Source organism: Cygnus olor, chromosome 20 (genome assembly GCF_009769625.2).
Source record: "Cygnus olor isolate bCygOlo1 chromosome 20, bCygOlo1.pri.v2, whole genome shotgun sequence".
Lineage (NCBI taxonomy): Eukaryota > Metazoa > Chordata > Aves > Anseriformes > Anatidae > Cygnus > Cygnus olor.
In genome coordinates this window covers 3516574-3536245 of record NC_049188.1, presented here as the reverse complement: position 1 = coordinate 3536245, position 19672 = coordinate 3516574, and the positions used below count along the sequence as shown (strand labels likewise).

At 45.3% G+C, this 19672-nt stretch overlaps 1 protein-coding gene across 1 annotated transcript in view; it reads right to left on the bottom strand.

Annotated features, from left to right (window-relative positions):
• MYBBP1A (MYB binding protein 1a) overlaps positions 1-19672 on the bottom strand; it is a 60014-nt gene that overhangs the window by 15945 nt on the left and 24397 nt on the right. The gene's annotated exons all lie outside the window — the stretch shown is intronic.

Sequence of the window (19672 nt, the reverse complement as noted above, 5' to 3'; positions counted from 1 at the left end):
GAATCCCTGTTCTAAGGTTCTTAGGTACAAGATTAATTCAGCAATGGACAAAAGCAAATGACAGAAACACAGAGAATACTCTAATGAGGATTAGCGCAAATAGTTTAGAAGATTTAAAGGGAACGTTTTCCTAACAGCATGGAGTTAGTGAGCAAATTCTACCCATATACAAAGACAAATTACTGCCTCTAGCTGCCACCATGCAGACCAAAATTGAATGCAGGTATAAATACCGAAAATCATTGGGAATTGTACCAAGAATTAATCTCATCCAGAGGAAGCAAGGGCTGCCCTTTTTTAAGCACACACTGCAACTGAAACCACCCTACAGACAACAACCGAGCAGTTTGTGAAATCCTTTATTGAAAATGCCCTTGAGATCAAAAGTCTAAAAGATCTCAAGAAAAAAAATCAGACTGGTGTTACCAAACCTGGCCTGCAGATACCCCACAGACACAAAGGAAGGAACCTGAAAAGCATATAGCAGGAGGCTAAAAACTGGCCACGTGGTTCCCGCACTTTGGAGCATTTTTAGGGAACTCTTTGTTGAAGAATTCAAGGTGAGGGAAGAGAAGAAATCCCTAGATTTTCTGAGAGCATTAAGACCATACAATGTTGTAGGCAGCCAAACCCACTGCCTGAAGGGCGCAGGAAGGTCTGTGCTCCCCATCCAGCACACTCCAGGCTCCTGTGATGGAGGGTTATGTGTTTCTCAAAGCCCAATTATCCCACAGGCACCGACGGCAGCTTTCAGTATTAAAGGCTGCTGGAGGGACAAGACATCGAGCATGAGGCCCCCACCAGATAATTCCAGTGCTTGTGTTTGTGTTACACCAGAGCAATGTCATGCAGCTATGTGAGCTTACCTCCAGCTTGCACCAGTGTGGCCAACGTAGAGAATTATCCAAATAGAGCAAGCTTTCACTGACAAACTACTTCTGTTCATTACTTGGGGGAGAAAAGAAGGGAAAAACCAACATGACTACGTCAAAAGATTTATGTTGATTTAATGAGAGAGGGAGAGCCCTAATGCCATGTTCGAGGCAGGCAAGCTTACATATTCCTTGTAATTATGGGGAGGCTGCGTCCTACAGAACAAATTATGGCATGTCTGCATGCATGTACCAAATGTAGTGGAAAGTCACTTCGGTGCAATTACAAAGAGAACGTGACCCTCGCAGTAAATGAAAGGCCATAATTCATTCTGAAAGGCTCAGGCAGGGTCATAAACCTCAAGGCACCATCTCTTTGGCAATTACAAAAGCATTCACACTGCAAATGGGGGCAAAGCACAGAGAGGGGGTCTTTTAAGCAACCCTGGTGGTACTGCAGGATTTACTCAAGAGACGAGAGCACAAGGAAGCACGCCAGTCAGGAGTGGCGAGAGTGCTGCACGGCAGTGAGGAAAAGAGCTGGAAAGAAATCAAAGCCATCCAAAGGAACAAGGAGCTCTGGAGACCTGAGATTCAACGGATGGACTGACAGAGAGACCCTAAACAAGACCTGCTTCTCAGTAAGCACTAAGCCTGACAATGATTTAAAAAGAAAGGAAAAAACCTGCTGAACATCCATCCCTTCTGTGTCGCAGACTGGGAAATCAAAATACCCAGGCATCCGAGAACCCTGGCTGGTGCTACCCCTCTTTAGTAGTTTTGTCACACTCACAGCTTTCATACCTCCAACCCCTATATTAGATTCAAGCAAAGAGAAAATAAGTTTTGATTTCCATGTAATTAAAACATTGCTATTGCTGTACTCAACGCACCCCTGTGTTTCATGATTGTTTCTTTAACCCAGTGATAATTTAGTATCAAGCGTGAACAGCTTTTCTCATTTGAACGAATAAAAGTAAAATAAGAGATCTGCTTGTTGGTTGAGATAAAATTGGGCTTAAGAACATCTCGGTTGGAGAGCAGACGTGACGCTAATAATTATAATGTCCTACGCTGTAGTTTAAGGTGATCGTATTTATCCCACACTCGGTGACTCCTCTGATCTTAGATGCAGTTATTAACGTGCAGCTCTCACACAGCCTATTTTTCCAGAGCAAACTGCGCAGTTAAATAGAGGAAGTTAAACCACAGGGAGAAGAGCTGACTCAAGTGGAGTCAGCCAGAAGACTCAGGGGCAGAACCAAAACTAAAACCCAGTTCTTCAACCCCAGCCCAATGGTAGAGGCACCAAGAAAGAGCACTGCCCACTCCTCCCACCGATGCCACCCCATTTCAGCAAGTTCAAGCCAGAACAGGAGAGGCACCGATATCCCTCTTTAGACAGAGGCACAACCACTGTCCTTCGCTCCCCGCGCTTATCAGCACCTGAAGAAGGATCCTAGATGTCACCAAGAGATTGCTTAACCAGTAAACGCACTCAGGGAAACCATCTAGCAAGCAGGACCACGAAGCTGCCACATCATCTTGGAAAATAACAGCCTTCAGTCGTGGCCTTTCAGCAACAAACTCGTCCGATGTGCTGTCAGGGCTCCCTCCCGAGAAATGTCGAACCACGGGCTGAAAGGTCACGGAACAGCTCCCTGCAGAATAGTCCCTGGCAGGATTCACAAAAAGGGTTTTAAACGCTCAAAATGAATCGCTTTCATGAGCTCCAGGAGCTTCTTCTGAAAACATGTGCTTTATCACCTAATGTAAGAGGGGCTAAGAGTATAGGCGCTATGCAGAAATAAGGAAGGACCCAAAGTGACACGGGTTCCCAGGATCACTTTGTGATCCCTTGAAATCACAAAGAAACAGCTCTCTCTTTGCAGTTCACCTCCCTTATCTTCCCTAACAAACAGACACAATGCAGATGAAAGGAGATGCATTAGAGACGTGAACTTCTATGCATTTGGAAGTGAATGTTCATTTCTCACCTCCCACCTGCTTCCAAGGTTTCCAGACACCACATGCCATTTCACTTGAGCATCACGCTAGCCTGCTTTTTGGGAGCCCAGATACCCAATGTTTTCCAAGAATGAGGCTGTTCAGAGGATTTTTCAAGCCATCTCCCAGAATGAGACTCTTCCCATTGCTAGTCACTTCTGAAAACCAGCTGCTGTTACTTGGTGGTGCACTGTGACAGTGCTAGTAATCCAGAAGGATCTTTTAGAAACAAAAAATAGCCACAAAATCTACCCATTTTCTGTTCTATGAAACAGAGGGTTTAGTGTGTGCGTGCATGAATGCAAGACAAACGTGTGCAGGAAAACTGCATTCATGCAAGATGTTTCCATTCACATGCATTTAAAAAAAAACTTAGCATTTTACAAGCTTGTGCTCAACGACACAAGCCCTCTCCTGGCTGAGCAGCAGTAAAGAAAAACCATCCCCACTATACACATCACACTCGGATCCCTGTCTGCTTTCTTACAGCCTTCTCAGAAGCAGTTAGGACCTGTCCACGTGCCCACTAGAAGAGGCACTGGTCATACACAAAGCGGCAATTCCTGCCTCCTCACCAAGGCTTCTGAAGAGCAAGACCACATGCAGAACGCATTAGGAGGAGCCAAGCCACCCCCGTAGTACAAACCCTTTGTAGCAGAACATTATTAACCCCTGTCATTTCTCACAGTCCCATCATTTATCCTTAACGTGTTCATGATGTGTCTTTTATAGGCGATAAAGGCACCAGCTGCACACATTTTACCCTCACATCACAGACCAGCAGCAATTTGAATTGGGTTTGGCCATTTTGGAAGCTGCCACGGCAATACTGTTACCAGGAATCTCATAGGTGGTTCTCTGTATTTTCTCAGTGCCAAATCAAGCCTGCTGTGTTCACGACAGCCCTGCGAAAGAGCTGAGTTGTCATCAGCGCTTCACAAACGGACAGAAATAGCAGAACACCCAAGGGTCCCAGCTACCAAACTCCAGTCCAGTTCAGAAGAGAAAGCTCCCACCACTCCTTAAGTTCAGTAAAAACAAAAACAAAAAAGGCCATAAAATAGTACAAAAAATAAATACAAGTGAAGTCTATTCAAGCAAGGATAGTAGATACATACATACACTCCCACATTTATCTATCAACCATATAACTAAATGAGGCAGAAAGGCTCATTATCAGTCCACGTGGGAGAAGAGAACAAACAATAACTAACTGTAGTACTGACCCTGTGGTTTTCTGGCAGTTTTGTTTATTTCTTTCTTATCCAGAATGATTACACAAAATGCCATTCAGTATACATGGTCAAAATTTGTCTCAGACAGTAAACGTGCTCGCTGCAGTAACTGAGATGTGTTGCTAATTGCCAGATGTGCTCGCCTCCCTTTTTTAGAAGCTAAAAAGGAGAGCAAGCTGGCTGGGTAACACAACCTACCTTTACCCTTTTCAGTAAAGGACAAGACATGCAAGCCTGACTGTTTTAAATGGCAAGCAATGGATTAATCCCTGCCAATTCAGCCACTGTCTTCGTATTGAAGTTTTCTTATTGAAAACCTAGCACGGGGTAGCCATGTAGGTCGGAACAGCAGCTCTCCTTGGTCACCGTCCTGGTGAGCTGGATGGAGGGGAATGGACCAAGATGTCTTTGATCCACTGCAGTTGTGGAAGACAAAAGCCCCAGAGAAACAAGCCTTTGCAGTGATGTGGCAATTACGTCTGCAATGTTGAAGAGACAAAGGCACGACCTAAATTCAGGGTAAAAAAATAACACACCACTGTTAATAGGAAGGCACTTGATTCTTATGCAATGAGAAATGCTTTTCTTAGTCCCATGTGTTTTAGGAAGCCGGCTGGAGGTGGCTTTGTGAGTGAGTGAAAAAAGATATCACACAAACACATTCTCATGAGAAAAGACACTGAAACCAGCAGTCACCCACTGCCACCAGCAGAGGAGCAAGAACATGAGGGTGTACTCACCCTGCAGCGCCCCAAAGGGGGTCTGAGGGCTCACGTTTGGCAGCTGATCCCAAAGCAGCCTGCAGGGGAAAGCTGATTAACCTTCCAAGCTCCCTTGGGTACTTCCAGCTTAGAGAAGAGAGGCACCAAGTTAACTGGCTGGCCCGGAGCACATAGCAGGACAGTAACAGTCTCCTGACCCAGGACGGTACCTGAGCTGCAGCAGTCCTCCCTACACATTTTAACAGACATGGTGAGAAGTTTAAATGCTTACCAAAGACATAAAGATGAATCTTCCCCACCTATCTTTTTTTTTTTTTTTAAGGGGCACAGTTTTATCAACATGAAGTATGCCACCAGCCTGACAAGTGCTTCTCTTTCCCTTTTTATGTATATATAAATAAATAAAGGGAATATAAATACACGCACACAGAGAACCTTAGAAAATGACAAGTTTTTGCAACTCTAACTTATTTTTAGGACTGAAGAAGCATCAGTAGCTTTAGCGCTATCATCATTTCACTGCTCTTGGAAGTCCAGGAGACAAAAATATACAGGTGGCATCACACTACACAGGCTCCTGGCATTTCAGAGCACTGATATCTCCCCTCTGGCATACACACTACAGCAGCAAGGCTACTGGGTAACCTGACCTGCCAGCAAATTTGATTCAGTAAAGGAATACATTATAAAACAGCAGCTCGCAGTATGTAATCCTCAGCATTAAGACTATTCTACAACCACAGGGATATGGCAAAAAAATAATTGCACTTCTAAAAATTCTCACCTACCAAGGCCTTTGAGACCGGAATCACATGGATCACACACTGCATTAATGACAAATGCTACCAGGAAAGCTGGGGTAAAAAAACATATGCCAAGAATATGGGAAATTCTAAACAAGCTCTTTTTGAATTTTAAGAAATAGACTATGAAATAAATTCCTCAGATATGTGCCATTTGTTACATGTTAAAAAACAAGAAAACACAGCACGCTGCAGCTAACAGGTCTATTGGTTATAGGAGAATAACCTGTCGTTTATTTCTACAGGGCAGGGCACCCAGAGCACCACAGCAAAAGTCTCTTCCAATTACTGTCAAAGCTTTTGTGAAAAGAAAACTAACAGCATGCAAAGCCACGAAGCAAGTGCTAATCTATCCCCATTTCTACTCCCACAGTTCCCCTATTTTTGTGTTTATGTTCGGTGTGGGATGGAGAGAACGGCTCCAACAGTGCAGCACTCAGTTTTGAAAGGGCTTGCTTTCATTCCTCTGCCACATTTGCTCTTTGCATTTTACCATTTATGAGCCTGTAAGCTACAGAACTGTTTGATAAGAGTTTGGCAGGCAGAGTCTAAGTTAGGAACACCCCAGAAAGTTATTCAAAAGGACAAATTATGAGAGTTAAAAGAAAAAGGCTGATGACCATGGCGCTCCCTGCTCCACACAGCAAGTTTGCAGCAGGCAGTGCAGAAGCAACAGCAATTCCATACATATTGCTAGGTATATACAAGCTTTCTATCGTACCCTGACACGTTATAATCAGAATTATAAAAGACTTGGATAACCCACTGAGCCCTCCAAAGCTGCGGACGTGACAGTCTTGGCCAGGAACTGTCACAACCAGTATTTAATGGAGGAGTTTAACTTGTGACTAACTTAAAAGCCTGGATTTTCACACAGCCCGTTGACCTCAAAAGGATCAAACTGCAAATTCTCTGGGGAAGGCAAGAGGAGGGAAAAAAAGGACTGATTCCCTCTTTCCTAAGTTAAGGACAAACAAAATAAGTATCCTCCAAGAGCATTAACCAGTATTCTCACTGAAGAAGCATCCAATGCCAAACATTTACTTAAAACATACAAAGGCTTTAGGCATAGCAAAAGAAAACCAGAGACAACTAAGAAAGCTCTAGTTTTCCTCAGTCCTCAACCTGTAACTGCAGCACTCTGCATGTGGCACACGCAGACGTGTTTCATGTGTTTCAGTTGCAAGGGGACGGGAAGATAAGGCAAAGCCCTGACTGTGGCTTAAAAAAGCTATTTTTGAGAACAAACATTAATGTTAAACAGCCACAGCACTGCTGGAACAATGCACATAAAAGCAGTGGGGCTGAGATTCCCAGCTAGCAGCTAGCTAAAAGGTTTCAGAGTGAAAAGCGCTGGCGCTTTCTGGGATAAAAGGGACTTTAAAAGGGACTTAGTACAATGTGGCTGCTATGTTCGGATGTGCCAACTGCCCATGCAAGGACACCCAAGCATCTCCATAACCATTTCTTGGTTTAAAAACATGCTGAACAGTCAACCTTCCAAGGCAGTCTTGTAAATTGGACATCTACCTCTACCTGAAATCTACCTTGTTGCCCTTTCTGGTGCTGAGCACCAAACTGTCAGCAGGAGAAATTCTCCTGTGCAGACCTCCTGCTTGCAGGGCCTGTGCAGGGCCTACGAAGCTGGTGAAGGGACTGGAGCACAAGTCCTGTGAGGAGTGGCTGAGGGAACTGGGGGTGTTTAGTCTGGAGAAGAGGAGGTTCAGAGGAGGCCTCATTGCTCTCTACAGGTACCTGAAAGGTAAGTGTGGGGAGCTGGGGGTCGGCCTCTTCTCACAGATAACCAGTGATAGGACTAGAGGGAATGGCCTCAAGTTGCGCCAGGGGAGGTTCAGGTTGGAAATGAGGAGACATTTCTTCTCAGAAAGAGCAGTCAGGCATTGGGATGGGTTGCCCGGGGAGTGGAGTCACCGTCCCTGGGGGTGTTCAAGGAAAGGTTGGACATGGTGCTTAGGGACATGGTTTAGTGGGTGATGGTGGTGGTGTTAGGGGGGATGGTTGGACCAGATGATCTTGGAGGCCTTTTCCAACCTTAACGATTCTATGTGCAGAGCAGGCCCGTGTGACAGCACCGACACTGTGGCCGGCCCCCAGCAGGACAGCTGTGTTATCCCTGACTACCCAGGCTCCTGGGGCCTTCCAGCAGTCACAGCCAGCTCACGCTGGCCCGGAAAGACCACAAAAATCTATCCTGCACGATCATCTTGCTCAGGAGCTGAATTCAATATTTCCTGCTACAACCCAGTGCCTTCAGACTAATCAATCAGCTCTTTCAAGACATTCCCTCGACTAGCCTTGCCAAGGTCCGATATTGCTGTCGGTGACAGGGGAACGTGAGCAGGATCCAACGTGGCAGGCACAGAAGTCGTCTCACCAGACACCAGTTTCCTAGCCTGTAAACCTGCCCTCCTGCCTCCAGGCATGGCCAAGGCAGAATAATGCAACAGAAGCAAACACAGAGCAAAAACCCCTTCCCACCAGCCCCAGCCCTTGCTCCCACACCCTCACTGTGCACCAAACACCCCCTGCAATGCTCTGGACCGGGAAGGAATTTCCTCCTAGCCCTCCCTCACCCTGACCTTGCCAAAAAAACAGCAAATAGGAGATTTACAAACCCAAGAACAAAATTTTCCTGCCAAAAAGTGATCACAACAAATGGTATTTTACAGTTTAAATTAAGTTCCTGTGACAAATGGATGAGAAAAAGTTTGGAAGGCTAGTTAATTACAATACGTAAAGCATTTATGTAGTATCTAAATCATATTTTACAACCTTGGATGACAGAGGCAATCTTACTCAGTGTACTCCCACCAAACATCCTAGCTCATCAGGCTCTTGCAGTTTTCAGTGTTTTAGAATAAACCATTCTGCACTGCAAACCAGTTTCATCCCAAGTCGATTGCACCTGTTCCTCTCTCCTAGTAAAAAAGCAGATTTCCACAGATACAGCAGGATGCTTTCCATCCAGGAAGCTTTAAATAACTCACAACAGCTTGCATATTAGCACGTTTAAAAATAATTGTCACACATGAGACACATTTTGCTCATTTACCAGATGTAGATTATCTGTTAAGGCCTTCTTGAGTGCAAGAAATTATCAATGAGCTTTGTTTTTTCGTGCCTCATTTTTAACGTTAACTTTTATTTCTTAACCCTTGAAACAGCCAACATCCTTCTCTCTAGCCAACTTCTAAACAAGCTAAGCAGTAGTTTGCAAACGCAAGGCATTGTGCGTCCTTAGAGCAGCTGGAACATACAGCCCCAGTAATTTCCAGTGCAGGCCAGCCTTCCTGTCACTATCTCCAACTCACGGAGAAACAGAAAATGGCAAACGAATCGCCGGCTTATCACCTGCTAGGTGGAGCAGTAATTCCCTTCCTCAACAGCTGAACTGGGTCTCTCACCTCCAGGAGAGCAGCTCAGCACCAATGAGAGGCGCTGGAAATCTCTTGCCAAAATGCAAGTAGGGGAAAACCAAATGCACAGGGTGTTGGTGCTACACTCAGATCTTCATCCCTGCTTTGGAAGTTCTGCTTTTGGATTTGAGGTTTCACAATCTTGCTTGCTGAGAAAGAATAAAAACTCCCTGGAAGACAGCAACTGAGACAAAACCAATTGTGAAGAAATCCCATCACTCTAGCCCTCCTGCTGACTCCCCACCTCCTCTTTTCAATTTTTATTATCCTTCACACCCTTCTTCACCCACGGCTCAGATGTCCTGCTTTAAGCAGCAGAAAGAAGTCAAGAAATCTATACAAGTCCATGACTATTCCCAAGGCTCTGAACAGCAGCTGTCACATCGATCAGACGGGCTGTTAACTTCATTCTGCTGCTACCGAGCACTTGTCTACACTACAGAAAGTTTTATCACGTTAGCTATGCTGGCATATCCTCCTCCTTCACAGCATGAAAGCAGCTATTCCAAGACACGAGCGCTTTAAACCACCACCACTCAATCTGGCCGAAAACACAGGATGAGCTACACCCCATAGAAACCACCTTTATGCAATACAGCTGCACCTACACTTACAGTTAGGTCAGCCTGAGCCCTACAGGTAAGAACAGCAGAAAGCCGAGGACTGGCACTCAAGACGCTGGAGAAGCCTGCCTGCAGAGCTGGGAATATGTGCAGGATTCGTGTACATACAGGTTTCTTCATGCCCTAAAACATCATTACTTAATTTGTTTAAGCAAGGACTCTGCAAATCACCGGCAAGCGTGCTCTCCACTGCAGGAGGAGGGGATTTTTTCCACGCCTGGTTCCTCTGCAAACAGTGCTCTGGAGGATGCTCTTGGCAGAGTAAAAGCCTAACCAGACGAACCCATTTCTGAGAGCCTGCTCAGGACAAGGGTCACAATGGGACATTTGTGCTTGTTTCAGCCCTGTTCTGTTGGCAGCCAGGACAGAAGAAAAGAACAAATAAAAATAAAAGCTCCCTCCCACATTCACCACGATCTAGCACGAACTAGTGACAGAAATAAGACGTTAATAGATTTTAAAGGCAATATAGATGAGCCAGTACACGTGGGGAGAAGATCTGGCACTGCAATTTTTCAGAGGCTATCTGCTTGCTAAATGCTGTGCTTCACTGGCAGGCTTTCTGCCTGAGATGAAGGGTCTGGAGGACATTCAGGCATTCTTCAAAACGAAGAACATACTGTATAACACTGAGCTCATGGGCCAGGCCTGGCTGAAGGCAACAGATACCAGCTTTGATTGTTTCATTCACACACAGCAAAGATACAGCCTGTGAACATTCAGGGCTGAGAAAGACATTATATACCTGTGCTCTTTTTTAACCAGAGGCCAACTGGCAGCCCCTCAGGGGGCAGCAATCCATACGGACTGATCCATATATTGGTCTGCTGCTTTGGTGGATGCAGAGATTCATTTCTCCCCAGGGTAGCTACTTACCATATATCAGAAGGGCCAATCAGTCTTAATGTTTCCCTCAAAAAAAAGTCAATATCTTATTATCCTAAATTCTTGGAATATAAAATGATGCCATAATTAAGTGAGCTGCATGAGAACACAAGACAAATCAGTAGCAGAATGCAGATTAGCATCCATGAGCTGTGATGTTTTCTTGCTCTATCCATAAAGCCCAATTACAGGAATATAACTTTGGCGAGGAATATTGGTACCATAGGATGTACTGAGATCACAAGAGGAAAGAACACCAGTGGATCCTGGGCAATGCATCCAAGCCTCTCCCTTTCCGCATCAAAAAAAAAAAAAAGTAAAAGGGTAAAAAGTATAAATAATAATAATAAAAATCTGTAAATACGCACCTTTCCCTCTCCACTTCCAAATACACTTCTCTCCAAAATTAAAATCAAAATCACAATTTAAAAAAAAAAAAGATATTAATAACTTGGTTTCTTAGTATGGCCCTGTTTATTTTGGAGCATTTCCACTTTGCTTTTACAAGCTCCTCGCTCTAAACACCAGAGAAAAAAATGCCCTTTTGTAAAGAAATGAAAGCAAAGATTCTCACAGAACATCCCAGTAGCTAAGGCTCAAAGAAACAGTGCCAAGGATCAAGACACCTCTTGCAGAGTCAGTACTGGGGGCACCGTCCTTTCCCTCGACCTTGACTTTCTTCTTCAAAAATACCCCATCCCCAAAACTTTCATTTTGTCAATTTGGATTATACCCACATACACATGGGATTCTCAAACACTAAGAGGCTGCACTGACACCTCAAGTTACTTGCGCACATTTGTAAGACCAAAACCAGAACTGCTCCTGCCAGTTCCCTGACCTGGCTGCTCCTCCCAGCACTTCCGAAGCCAGATGTCTCCTCTGCACAACAAAGCCAATTTTCCTCAATTCAGGAGAGACATGCAATAGGATTTTCTTTAGGCTATTCAAAAGGCAGCTACTGCATAATGCAGCCTATTTAAGGAGATTTTGTTAAAGTCCAATTTAATAATTTAGGAGATTTAAGAGCAGTACGTGTTTGAAAAAAGCTCAAATTGCCTAGGCACCGTGTGCCTTGTAGCTGCAGTCCCCGATTCACCAGACCAGACTTAACGTTGCGGGGATGAAGGTTTTCATCTTTTGAGAACATTTATCGGCAAATAATGAGAAATTAGAATTCCAAGTCACTCAAATGTCAACTACTGAAGTTTAGCTTTCAAACAGTAAAAAAAAAAAAGTACACATCAGTAAAATTGTTAGCTTGGAACACTGAAATAAACAGCATTGCTAAGCAAAAAAAAAAAAAAAGTTGGAAATTGTACTGGGCTGATCTTTGTAGATGCACCAATTCGGCCACTTGCCAGCATTATCTTTTCAATTTGCAGAATCCACAGAGAGAAGCATCATGATGTGACAGACCGCACACTGTCCCAGAGGAGAGAAGCGTGGTTCGACTCCCTGTTCTGCTCGGGGGCTGCTGAGAAATCCTGCAGGGAGATCCTTATTCTTTTCTGCAGGGAAATCTTTACTCCTTTCTAATGCTTTAACTTTTGCAAAGTGACCTTTCAATGCAGACTAAGGGAAAGCAGAAACAGAAGCAGACAAATCCCATTCCTCCCCTATCCCCGGACAACAACAACAGAGGGACCCACCACTTTCTACAGGAGCTCGTAAGCACGTCCTTGTCAGTGAATACTGCTCAGGTTGGCATTTGATTTTGCACTGCAGAAGCCCACATCCTTCTCCACCTGCCAACAAAACTCCCAACACACTTGCTATTATTTCCAAACCGTTATCCAACAGCCCACTGTGAACACAGCACCAAACACTACCCAAAACTTCTAGCCTGACGTTTATAAAATATTTTGCGACACGAATCCAGCTCGAGCCCATACGATGGAGATGGTCATCACCAGCTCATCACAACCACACGTGTTTCTTCCCCTTCTGCTTTTGCTGTTATTAAATACACAGCGATGACCCTGCCTCCAAGCAAACCGCTCCACGTGCCCCGCACCTGCTCATGGAGCTGCCGAAGGGGCTGCGTTTGCCAGGCTGAGCAGAGCACACTTGGGTGGTTCGCTCTCAGTGCACATCTCTTTAAAAACTATCAACTCCCCGTGTGTCAGATGGCAAGTTTAATTTAGTAAGCTAGGAAATTACTCTGCCATGGAAAATCACTGCAATATGGGATGTATCTAACTCAGCAAGTCCATCCAAGACACAGGGCTGTTAATGCTACCCATTGATCCCAAACTTGCATAGCTCTGGCCAGCAGCTGTGTCTACAGTACCAACTAAAGCCTATGTGGCCTTCTAATTTTCTTATTTCTTCCCAGCAACACACTGGAAGTGTGCTTCCTCTGTTACTTAGGATTTGCTATATGGTCATCGGCACAATTAGCTGAACAGCAGCGAGCAGAATGAGCGGTCTACATTCTCAGAATCAGAATAAAGAGACAAGTTAAGAGTTTTTGTGTGTTTGTGCCGTGCTCAGGGTGGTGGAATTTAAAGACTGGGACTGCTACGAGGGCAGATTCCCTGTGCCAGCCAGTTAATGCCTGGCATCACTATGGATGCGCATGTGGGTAGTGCAAACATCTGCCTGATAGACACCTTTTTTTCACAAAATACAGAGGTGCCATTAAAATGCATCAAGAAATACAACGGAAACCCCCATACGAAGACAAAAAATGAGCAAATGTAAGCAGTTAGCAGCATGCGTGATGTTCCAAAGAGACCCTGCAAGGCTCCGTCACAGGGGCCTGTCCAAATGAAACACAACATGAGCACACAAAGTGCTCAGCACAAGGACGAGTAGAAATCCATGCCATGGGATTTCAAGCATTCAGCCTAAATGCAGTCAGGAGGACCTGAAAAATTTAAACGTCTCCTTTTAAATTTTCAACCATCTCATACAAGCAAGAGGAAAGGGAGAGAGAAACATGGCTTAAAGCAATCACTGGAGAAGGCCACATTTTACTATCGCATCAGACACCTTTCTAAAGAACATCAGGGACTATTTATAGATGTTGTCAACATCCACCGATCCTCTGAAATAAAAGTTTCTTTTTGAGCTCTCCCAATGCAAGAGACTCTCAAAAATGAAAGCTGAGCTACAATAATCCACATCCACAACCATCTGAAAGGTCGAGGAATTAAAAATCTTGGTACAAAAATGTAGAGCACTGGCCCTGACCCAGCAAAGCACTTAAGCATTCAACTGTTCCCCCTTCAGCTTCAGAGGGCCAGTTTACATACCTAGAGTTACAGCATGTCACAGGGCTGTGCTGGCTTGGGATCAGATAGCTCAGAAATGTGCAAGAGACCACCCCTGGTTCAGCTTTACCTTGCAGCACACAGGATCTCCTTGACCATCTCCTTACAGAAAACAAAAACAGGAACAGGAGCAGGACGCTCGCTGGAGCCAAAGCATGTCAGTTTGACATTCATTTTCCAGCTGCAAATGGCTTCTCTTGTAAGAAGGGTCATTAAAGAAAGGGCATGTAGTGGACAGAGGAAGACAACAGCCACTTTAACAATGTACGGCATAAAGAAACCAGCACTGCCTGCAGGTAATTCACCCTCCTGAAGCTCCGCTCACCTCGATGCGACCCTGGGACGAGTCCTCCCCCTAGTGACACCTCTGCGAAGGACACAGGCACAACACGTCCTACCTCTGCGAGGCGACGGGATGCTTTGAAGGGCTGGTAGTGGCACCAGCAGTCCACCTCTCCCTTCTGATGGAAAGGGGTAGAGCTGAACTGGTGCTGGTGCTCATCTGGGGAGGTTTCTTTTGCTTCATTATTGATAACAGCTAATGCAAAATATTCCATAACAAGTCCTTCCCAATACCACCTGCTGGAAACTATCTGCGAGGATGCAGGCGAGGCATGGTGCATGAACGTGGTGATCTATTCATTTATCGCAGCACGGGGAGGAACTCTCCCACACATACACACGGAGGGGTGCTGCCTTCTGACACTCTGCAATGCCTTTACTGTTCTTGCTTTATTAAAGTTTAATTACTTTTTAACTTAGATACTTACACAGAACATAAACCGCTCAGAACAATAACTGTCAACCAGCCAAGACCTCTTTGGCAGGACTTCGGGATCATATTTTACTCTTCTGGTGATGGCAGCTCTGGCACAGAATTGCTTCAGTTCTGTAAAATTGTGTCTATATATGTTTGATCCCTTTGGGGAGACTGCCAAAGTACCAAGATTAATTAGCAACTTACCCAAAATACACTCTCTATTAGATAGATCTTAAAGGGTTCCTTGTCACAGAATGCTTTATAAAAACACATTTTGAAATATTAATGAATCTATATGACAAAAGATGACATTTTGAACTCTGTCTCAGTGCCCATTCTCATCTCCACACTAAGTAAAATGACTTTTATTAGTTTCACGACAGCTCCGCACTTACATCAGCTTTGCAGAGTTGTAGCCAAATCACGGAAAAGAAACTCACTTGATGGACAAATAGAGCATCGTTATGCTCCCAGCTACTGCAACGTCCTCAATCAATATAGCTTTGAAAGTAAATAAGATGACAGGGATGCATTCAAACAGATGTGTGACTACACCGCAAAAATAACTACAAAGGCTCTTAGTAATTGTGTTGAAATGTACATTTGTAGTGCCTTTCCCAAGGGAACTGAACAAGGGACAGATACCAATTCATCTGCCTAAACCCTAGCAAAACGTTACAGACTGGAAGCGGTCTGTGTCTGCCAGTGAAACCAGGAAAGGGACAACAACTTACGCCTGGTAGCAGCGGATGGTTCATTTACTAGTCTTAATTCCCAAACTGGTTGTGACCATAAATGAAATTTCCATCAGACATCGAAGCCAAAAGAGGTGGGGCCTGTGTTGAGCCACTTACCCTTATAAGGCCTTTGCCCAACAGCTGATACGCAAAGCCATTAAACTTAATTAAACTCAACAATGGAGAAGTCAACCCTTAAAAGAAGGCTTCCCTATAGAGGTTACCACTTTAAATACCAGTGAGATATCTCCAACCATGTGCCCAAGGCAAATGCTCTTCTGTTTCAACCTGCTTGCAGAGCAGCAGGGAGTTGTGCACTTCCTTGCTCAGTGCTGTACTCAATGAACCACAGCGCAGAGAGAGCCCTGGTGCACCGGCCACCTACCGCAGAAAAGCAAGAAGGCTCCACAGGGATGCTGTCAAGGAGCCTAGAACATCTCTACAAAAGTCCTAATGATGACATCTTGCAGCAGTGCCTCGTGTTGAGAGCACCAGCTTAGGACTCAGAAAAATCACAATTTGGTTCTCAGCAAAACCATCATCCCCTGATGACAAGAACCTCACCGTAATTAACAGTGCACCACCAAGGGCTTGGCGCTGCAAGAGCACCACAGGGACAGCCCAAGACCGCACACAGTTACAGAACTGGATGTTACTGTGGTTCTGCTCAACGTACTGATGCTGCTAAAAATAAACCAGGAAGACATTCCTCACCTAAGGCTCAGGAGGGTTCTGGTATGCAGCTGAGTCATGCACCAATCATTAAAATAAACACTTCTCAATTTCTGGTTCACGCTCCATCAGCACAAGCCAAAAAAACAAGCCTTTTGTGCATATTGAAAGAGCAACACTGCGCCCACTGAAACAAGGCACAAGGAAGTAATCTGAAGGTCAAGGTCTTCTGGAAACAATTGCAGTAATAAGAAAAAAAAAAAGAAATTAAGAAAGGAGGAAGTAAGAATAAGATCACACACATTTTTTTCCCAAACAGAATTGGAGAGAAATGTTTAGTGCTTGTGGAAGACATCAGACTGACAGCAGCATCCTTAGTCAACAAAGCAGCACAAGCCTCCCCGACCTGGTAGCACCGCACATGTTTTGCTTGGCTAATTGTAATGCTCTGCACTGCCAACAGAGCACCTGTGCCAGAAGCTCGGTGAAATTATTAGCACCAGGTCAACTCAAAGGTATGTAACATGAGCTCAACTTTTGATGACTTGTCATTTTCCCACCCTAGTCTAATCATGTAGAATATATCCTTAGCTGTCATTTGTGTCTAAGTTACACAGAGGGCATGTGCATATGCAGATATGCATACAGGTCAGGGATTCTAAAAACGTGAGCTACACTTTAACCAGATGATGCTTACACCTGAGTAAGAGAGAGCTATCAACCTTCTTACACGTACAAAAAGACTGTGATGTGTACACCGGTATCATTGTCCTGCCACTTAAGGCATTTCTGCTACTCACGTATAAGGTCATACACAATTAGTGTGACTGATTTTCATGACCTCTGTCTGTAGAACTGCATCCAACAAGCTGGACCAGACTATCCAAAAATGTTATCACCTTCTCTCCTCATGACTTTAACTTGAAGCTTCTTTTCATACACTAAGGGTCCTCTTGAAAAGCTTCACAGTAACTGCTTACAATCTAGTGAGTTCATACAATTTCTATTCACTTTTTTCTACAGTAGACAACAGTGCACCAACACACCATGGATGTGCAGCCTTATTCTACGAAGACAGTGCGGCTTTTTAAGTTATATGGTGGTTTCACTTAACCATGGGAAAACAAACATCGACACAACTTCAGGAAAAAGATCCTGGATGCTACTGTAGTGTTAAAAGAAAAAAAGAAACACAGCAAAACCCACACGATCTCTCAGTTAAGTAAATGAAAGACATCCAAACATCAGTGTGTTCATTTTTCTGAAGCCTGAAGCATTTTAGCTTGCACACAGGCACCTTTGGGACGGCAGTCTTTCTTCTTTAGCTGCGCACTTAAAGACATGCAGAATTCTGGATAAATAAGCCAGGCAACCCGTAACACTGAGCGTTCAGAGCACCAGCTGCCAGAGTCCGTGCACTGAGCTGGCAGAATAAGATCCATCGTGTCCTGCAGTCAGTGTGGTCTCACAAAAGGTGAGGCCTGGCCCAGATGCATGACCCGCCTGAAACAAGGTGATTTTGCAGATCCGCTGTCACACATTTTCCATCTTGTGTCTTTCTGACGTACGGGTTTAACCAGCAACCAGGTGAATTCAGGGTGGGACGAAATCCTCCTTCCCAGGTGAAGCACCCACTGCCCTTCCTTCTCCCACCCACAAATGACCCCGATCTCTCCAGCTCTTTTCTTTTCCAGGGCATTTGCTATACGAGTGTCTCCTGCAGGCATCCCCGCCCCAGGAGTAACCCCACAGGATCAGACCGTGGCTACACGTACAAGCTGCAGTTTCAAGCTCAGTCTCAAAATTCACCGTTCCAGTTTAGAACTCGTTACACAGGCTGAGCTCACTGCTGGAGCAGTCTGCTTACCCAGCCACTGAGAGCCAGGTTTAAAACTGCCCTAAGAGCTCTCACCCCTCCAAGTGCTCTGTTTCATCTTACAAATTACTTTGCTGTGGAGGTGAAAAACCTTATTGCCGCTTGAGGCATGGAGGAACAGCGGCAAAAGGAAAAAAGATGACGATGTAAGTCACGCAACCTAAAATATTTCTTTTAAAGCTTCGTTTTTTTTCCCTGCTATGCTTTGCACTTGATACACCTGCCTTTGGATCTCTCCACGGGACCTGTCTCTCCAGCAGTCGCCCAGACCAAAGCCATGCAGCGCCCAGAGTGGCACTTAACACCCATCTGATGGCTACAAGTACCTCAGTCCTAACAGACACAACGCTACTGCAAAAGGTTCGACGTTCTCCAGGTTTCAGAGGTGAGCACCTGAGGGAGACGGGATGCACAGAAAGGTTGCAGCAAAGCCAAGAGCCGGTTGCCCAAGTCACCAGTTTCAGCCAGCAGTCCTGATCAGACAAACTCTGCTTTCTGATATTCTCATACCTGCTTCAAGGAAGCCAGAGTTTCACACTACTGGATGCTAACGATTGATGAAGCAAATCCCAGCTTTCACTCAGCCATTCCTGGCCCTGCACTGACTAACCCTGGGCCCCGAACATGACCAGTGAATTGATCAAACTTAAAATTCACACAGCAAAAGGGGGAAAAAAGAGATGTATACAGGGGAAAGGTAAGTTTTTACTCAAAACTTCTTCACAATGATCTTCCAGTGTTTGACAGCATGAATACCTGGGCAGCAGGCAGGCAGCGGTGTCCCCGGGGTCAGGACAACTGACTGGGGCTGGAGAGGCCACGCTGCTCCTCCCCAGGCCAGCGCCAGCTGAGCACCATTTGAACAGCTCCAGCATCTCCTAGAGGAACCTCTCTGTTACAGCTGCCCAGCAGCTGAGCTCGGCAGAGCCACAGCAGCCCGCAACAGAGGGCACGGGAACAACATTTCACCTACAGGTTGAATTTGCTGTTTCTAGACAAGAGCCTGGTGGTCCAGGCCTTGCCATACACTGTACAGCTTGCTGAGCAAATCACCTCTACCAGGCCAGGATCACCACTCAGGGATCACGTTTTACTTGACACTACAAGCCCCAGCAAAAGCAGAGACCCCTGAAGTAAGAGCTGGACGTGTCTGCCAGCCACGACAGGACCTTTAAAGGTCCCCTTAAAAAACACAGGGACCAATGTCGCTGAGAGGAGAGACAGAAGAGCCCCGCCGTCCCCATGCTGCTCTCACAGACTCCCCATTTTTCAGAGTGAGGGGAAGGGACGCCCTCCCTCACATCCTCCCCACGAACCACTTTTACTTTTGCTCAAAGCTACCTACAAACCCAACCTGAAAGCTTCTCCTACCCACTTGGGAAGGGCCTCCCCCAGGCCAGGTGAGTGTGGGCAGCAGCCCTGCTGGGCCAGAGCCCCAGGGTTCGTTACCCACCTTCATAATGAAGCAGGGTTCATTACCAACCCACCTTCATAATGAGGCGGGGTTCTTTACCTCCACCTCCCCATGCAGAGCACAAGTCCCAACCCAGCACAGCCCTGAGGACTTCCTGCCAAGCGGATTTGCAGAGCTAAGAAGTCAAACTCACAGTGGGATTAGCTGTTCATACAGATACAGCAAGCACAGCCAGAACGATCAGCACTAATAACAGGAGCGTTAGAAAGGGAATTATGCCTCATATCTCTGGCACTGAGTTAATTTAATGCTCAGAGGTCAATATTCAGAGGCTGAAGATGGAAAACTACC